Here is a 6,066-nt window from a genome sequence, read left to right as displayed (position 1 = left end):
GGAGAGTTGGAAGGGAGAAGGAGAGGGGAAGGGAGAAGGAGAGGGGAAGGGTGAAGGAGAGGGGAAGGGAGAAGGAGAGAGGAAGGAGAAGGAGAGGGGAAGGCAGAAGGAGAGAGGAAGGGAGAAGGAGAGGGGAAGGGAGAAGGAGAGGGGAAGGGAGAAGGAGAGAGGAAGGGAGGAGAGGGGAAGGCAGAAGGAGAGAGGAAGGCAGAAGGAGAGAGGAAGGCAGAAGGAGAGAGGGCAGAAGGAGAGAGGATGGCAGAAGGAGAGAGGAAGGCAGAAGGAGAGAGGAAGGCAGAAGGAGAGAGGAAGGCAGAAGGAGAGGGGAAGGGAGAAGGAGAGGGGAAGGGAGGAGGAGAGGGGAAGGGAGAAGGAGAGGGGAAGGGAGAAGGAGAGAGGAAGGCAGAATGAGAGAGGAAGGGTGAAGGAGAGGGGAAGGGAGAAGGAGAGAGGAAGGGAGAAGGAGAGGGGAAGGGAGAAGGAGAGGGGAAGGGAGAAGGAGAGGGAAGAGAGAAGGAGAGAGGCAGGGAGAAGGAGAGAGGAAGGGTGAAGGAGAGGGGAAGGGAGAAGGAGAGAGGAAGGGAGAAGGAGAGGGGAAGGGAGGAGGAGAGGGGACGGGAGAAGGAGAGAGGAAGGGAGGAGAGGGGAAGGCAGAAGGAGAGAGGAAGGCAGAAGGAGAGAGGAAGGCAGAAGGAGAGAGGGCAGAAGGAGAGAGGAAGGCAGAAGGAGAGAGGAAGGCAGAAGGAGAGAGGAAGGCAGAAGGAGAGAGGATGGCAGAAGGAGAGAGGAAGGGAGAAGGAGAGAGGAAGGCAGAAGGAGAGAGGAAGGGAGAAGGAGAGAGGAAGGCAGAAGGAGAGAGGAAGGCAGAAGGAGAGGGGAAGGCAGAAGGAGAGAGGAAGGCAGAAGGAGAGGGGAAGGGAGAAGGAGAGGGGAAGGGAGGAGGAGAGGGGAAGGGAGGAGAGTTGGAAGGGAGAAGGAGAGGGGAAGGGAGAAGGAGAGAGGAAGGGAGAAGGAGAGGGGAAGGCAGAAGGAGAGAGGAAGGGAGAAGGAGAGGGGAAGGGAGAAGGAGAGGGGAAGGGAGAAGGAGAGAGGAAGGGAGGAGAGGGGAAGGCAGAAGGAGAGAGGAAGGCAGAAGGAGAGAGGAAGGCAGAAGGAGAGAGGGCAGAAGGAGAGAGGATGGCAGAAGGAGAGAGGAAGGCAGAAGGAGAGAGGAAGGCAGAAGGAGAGAGGAAGGCAGAAGGAGAGGGGAAGGGAGAAGGAGAGGGAAGGAGGAGGAGAGGGGAAGGGAGAAGGAGAGGGGAAGGAGAAGGAGAGAGGAAGGCAGAATGAGAGAGGAAGGGTGAAGGAGAGGGGAAGGGAGAAGGAGAGAGGAAGGGAGAAGGAGAGGGGAAGGGAGAAGGAGAGGGGAAGGGAGAAGGAGAGGGAAGAGAGAGGAGAGAGGCAGGGAGAAGGAGAGAGGAAGGGTGAAGGAGAGGGGAAGGAGAAGGAGGAGGAAGGGAGAAGGAGAGGGAAGGAGGAGAGGGGAAGGGAGAAGGAGAGAGGAAGGGAGGAGAGGGGAAGGCAGAAGGAGAGAGGAAGGCAGAAGGAGAGAGGAAGGCAGAAGGAGAGAGGGCAGAAGGAGAGAGGAAGGCAGAAGGAGAGAGGAAGGCAGAAGGAGAGAGGAAGGCAGAAGGAGAGAGGATGGCAGAAGGAGAGAGGAAGGGAGAAGGAGAGAGGAAGGCAGAAGGAGAGAGGAAGGGAGAAGGAGAGAGGAAGGCAGAAGGAGAGAGGAAGGCAGAAGGAGAGGGGAAGGCAGAAGGAGAGAGGAAGGCAGAAGGAGAGGGGAAGGGAGAAGGAGAGGGGAAGGGAGGAGGAGAGGGGAAGGGAGGAGAGTTGGAAGGGAGAAGGAGAGGGGAAGGGAGAAGGAGAGGGGAAGGGTGAAGGAGAGGGGAAGGGAGAAGGAGAGAGGAAGGGAGAAGGAGAGGGGAAGGCAGAAGGAGAGAGGAAGGGAGAAGGAGAGGGGAAGGGAGAAGGAGAGAGGAAGGCAGAAGGAGAGGGAAGGGAGAAGGAGAGGGGAAGGGAGAAGGAGAGAGGAAGGGAGAGGAGAGGGGAAGGCAGAAGGAGAGAGGAAGGCAGAAGGAGAGAGGAAGGCAGAATGAGAGGGGAATGGAGAAGGAGAGAGGAAGGGAGAAGGAGAGGGGAAGGGAGGAGTTGGAAGGGAGAAGGGAAGGGAGAAGGAGAGGGGAAGGGAGGAGGAGAGAGGAAGGCAGAAGGAGAGAGGAAGGCAGAAGGAGAGGGAACGGGAGAAGGAGAGGGGAAGGGAGGAGGAGAGGGAAGGGAGAAGGAGAGAGGAAGGCAGAATGAGAGGGGAATGGAGAAGGAGAGAGGAAGGGAGAAGGAGAGGGGAAGGGAGGAGAGTTGGAAGGGAGAAGGAGAGGGGAAGGGAGAAGGAGAGGGGAAGGGTGAAGGAGAGGGGAAGGGAGAAGGAGAGAGGAAGGGAGAAGGAGAGGGGAAGGCAGAAGGAGGAGGAAGGGAGAAGGAGAGGGGAAGGGAGAAGGAGAGGGGAAGGGAGAAGGAGAGAGGAAGGAGGAGAGGGGAAGGCAGAAGGAGAGAGGAAGGCAGAAGGAGAGAGGAAGGCAGAAGGAGAGAGGGCAGAAGGAGAGAGGATGGCAGAAGGAGAGAGGAAAGAAGGAGAGAGGAAGGCAGAAGGAGAGAGGAAGGCAGAAGGAGAGGGGAAGGGAGAAGGAGAGGGGAAGGGAGGAGGAGAGGGGAAGGGAGAAGGAGAGGGAAGGGAGAAGGAGAGAGGAAGGCAGAATGAGAGAGGAAGGGTGAAGGAGAGGGGAAGGGAGAAGGAGAGAGGAAGGGAGAAGGAGAGGGGAAGGGAGAAGGAGAGGGGAAGGGAGAAGGAGAGGGAAGAGAGAAGGAGAGAGGCAGGGAGAAGGAGAGAGGAAGGGTGAAGGAGAGGGGAAGGGAGAAGGAGAGAGGAAGGGAGAAGGGAGAGGGAAGGAGGAGGAGAGGGGAAGGGAGAAGGAGAGGGGAAGGGAGAAGGAGAGGGGAAGGGAGAAGGAGAGGGGAAGGGAGGAGGAGAGGGGAAGGGAGAAGGAGGGGGACGGAGAAGGAGAGGGAAGGGAGAAGAGAGGGGAATGGAGAAGGAGAGGGGAAGGGAGGAGGAGAGGGAAGGGGAGGAGGAGAGGGGAAGGGAGGAGAGTGGGAAGGGAGAAGGAGAGGGGAAGGGAGAAGGAGAGAGAATGAGAGGGGAAGGGAGGAGAGAGAGAAGGAGAGGGGAAGGGAGAAGGAGAGGGGAAGGGAGGAGAGAGAGAAGGGAGAAGGAGAGGGGAAGGGAGGAGAGAGAGAAGGGAGAAGGAGAGGGGAAGGGAGGAGAGAGAGAAGGGAGAAGGAGAGGGGAAGGGAGGAAGAGAGAGAAGGGAGAAGGAGAGGGGAAGGGAGGAGAGAGAGAATGGAGAAGGAGAGGGGAAGGGAGGAGAGAGAGAAGGGAGAAGGAGTGGGGAAGGGAGGAGAGAGAGAAGGAGACTAGCCTCAGGATGAAGGACATTAGGACACAATAAAGGGACACAAAGACAAGCTGGAAGAGAGAGAGACTGTGTGTGTGTGTGTGTGTGTACGTGTGTATGTTAGTGAGTCAGTGCATGTCTATGTGTGTGTGTGTGTGTGTATGCGTGCGTTTGTGTGTGCGTGTGTATGTTAGTGAGTCAGTGTGTGTCTCTGTGTGTGTGTGTGTATTGTAGGTACATATGTAAATAGTGGTATAAGGGGACCCTACAGGTCTTATTTTCCTGCCTGATTTCCATTGCAGACTGTATAAGACCCAACCAAATCAGCAGTGTGTGTGTGTGTGTGTGTGTGTGTGTGTGTGTGTGTGTGTGTGTGTGTGTGTGCGTGCGTGCGTGCGTGTGTGCGTGTGTGTGTGTGTGTGTGTGTGTGTGTGTGTGTGCGTGCGTGCGTGCGTGTGTGTGTGTGTGTGTATGAAAATTAGATGTTTGTATCTGGTGGTTGATGTAAATGAATGGTGTACTGGTTAGATTTGCTTTGTTTTCCTGTGACAGGCGCACACACACACACACACACACACACACACACACACACACACACACACACACACACACACACACTTCTGCCTTCCTCATCTCTGCTCTCTTGCGTTTCACTCCTTCACCTACATCTAGACACAATATCGTAACAATGGAAGTTATTGAGGTCAAATTTGTCTCCACCTTTGTAGATTGGGGTGATCAGTCCTTGGTTCCAAATATTGGGGAATATGCCAGAGCTAAGTATGATGCTAAAGAGTTTAAGTATAGCCAATTGGAATTTGTGGTCTGTGTATTTTATCATTTCATTGAGGATTACCATCAACACCACAGGCCTTTTAGGGTTGGAGGGTTTGAATGTTGTCTTGTAGTTCAATCCATGTAATTGGATCATCCAGTGGGTTCTGGTAGTGTTTAGTAGTTGATTCTAAGATTTGTATTTGATCATGGGGTGGCAGGGTGGCCTAGTGGTTAGAGGCAGGGTAGACTAGTGGTTAGAGGCAGGGTAGTCTAGTGGTTAGAGGCAGGGTAGACTAGTGGTTAGAGGCAGGGTAGCCTAGTGGTTAGAGACAGGGTGGCCTAGTGGTTAGAGGCAGGGTAGACTAGTGGTTAGAGGCAGGGTAGTCTAGTGGTTAGAGGCAGGGTAGTCTAGTGGTTAGAGGCAGGGTAGCCTAGTGGTTAGAGGCAGGGTGGCCTAGTGGTTAGAGGCAGGGTAGACTAGTGGTTAGAGGCAGGGTAGTCTAGTGGTTAGAGGCAGGGTAGTCTAGTGGTTAGAGGCAGGGTAGCCTAGTGGTTAGAGGCAGGGTGGCCTAGTGGTTAGAGGCAGGGTAGACTAGTGGTTAGAGGCAGGGTAGTCTAGTGGTTAGAGGCAGGGTAGCCTAGTGGTTAGAGGCAGGGTGGCCTAGTGGTTAGAGGCAGGGTAGACTAGTGGTTAGAGGCAGGGTAGTCTAGTGGTTAGAGGCAGGGTAGCCTAGTGGTTAGAGGCAGGGTGGCCTAGTGGTTAGAGGCAGGGTAGACTAGTGGTTAGAGGCAGGGTAGTCTAGTGGTTAGAGGCAGGGTAGCCTAGTGGTTAGAGGCAGGGTGGCCTAGTGGTTAGAGGCAGGGTAGACTAGTGGTTAGAGGCAGGGTGGCCTAGTGGTTAGAGACAGGGTAGCCTAGTGGTTAGAGGCAGGGTAGACTAGTGGTTAGAGGCAGGGTAGCCTAGTGGTTAGAGGCAGGGTGGCCTAGTGGTTAGAGGCAGGGTAGCCTAGTGGTTAGAGGCAGGGTAGACTAGTGGTTAGAGGCAGGGTAGCCTAGTGGTTAGAGGCAGGGTAGCCTAGTGGTTAGAGGCAGGGTAGCCTAGTGGTTAGAGACAGGTAGCCTAGTGGTTAGAGGCAGGGTAGCCTAGTGGTTAGAGGCAGGGTAGCCTAGTGGTTAGAGGCAGGGTAGCCTAGTGGTTAGAGACAGGGTAGCCTAGTGGTTAGAGGCAGGGTAGCCTAGTGGTTAGAGGCAGGGTAGCCTAGTGGTTAGAGGCAGGGTAGCCTAGTGGTTAGAGGAAGGGTAGCCTAGTGGTTAGAGGCAGGGTAGCCTAGTGGTTAGAGGCAGGGTAGTCTAGTGGTTAGAGGCAGGGTAGCCTAGTGGTTAGAGGCAGGGTAGTCTAGTGGTTAGAGGCAGGGTAGCCTAGTGGTTAGAGGCAGAGTAGCCTAGTGGTTAGAGGCAGGGTAGCCTAGTGGTTAGAGCATTGGACTAGTAACCGGAAGGTTGCAAGTTTCAAACCCCCGAGCTGACAAGGTACAAATCTGTCGTTCTGCCCCTGAACAGGCAGTTCACCCACTGTTCCTAGACCAGTTCACCCACTGTTCCTAGACCAGTTCACCCACTGTTCCTAGACCAGTTAACCCACTGTTCCTAGACCAGTTCACCCACTGTTCCTAGACCAGTTCACCCACTGTTCCTAGACCAGTTCACCCACTGTTCCTAGACCAGTTCACCCACTGTTCCTAGACCAGTTAACCCACTGTTCCTAGACCAGTTCACCCACTGTTCCTAGACCAGTTCA

The sequence above is a fragment of the Oncorhynchus gorbuscha genome, unplaced genomic scaffold (genome assembly GCF_021184085.1).
Source record: "Oncorhynchus gorbuscha isolate QuinsamMale2020 ecotype Even-year unplaced genomic scaffold, OgorEven_v1.0 Un_scaffold_2381, whole genome shotgun sequence".
NCBI classification, from domain to species: Eukaryota; Metazoa; Chordata; class Actinopteri; order Salmoniformes; family Salmonidae; genus Oncorhynchus; species Oncorhynchus gorbuscha.
The sequence above is the reverse complement of the archived record's forward strand: the minus strand, read 5'-3'. Positions refer to the sequence as shown.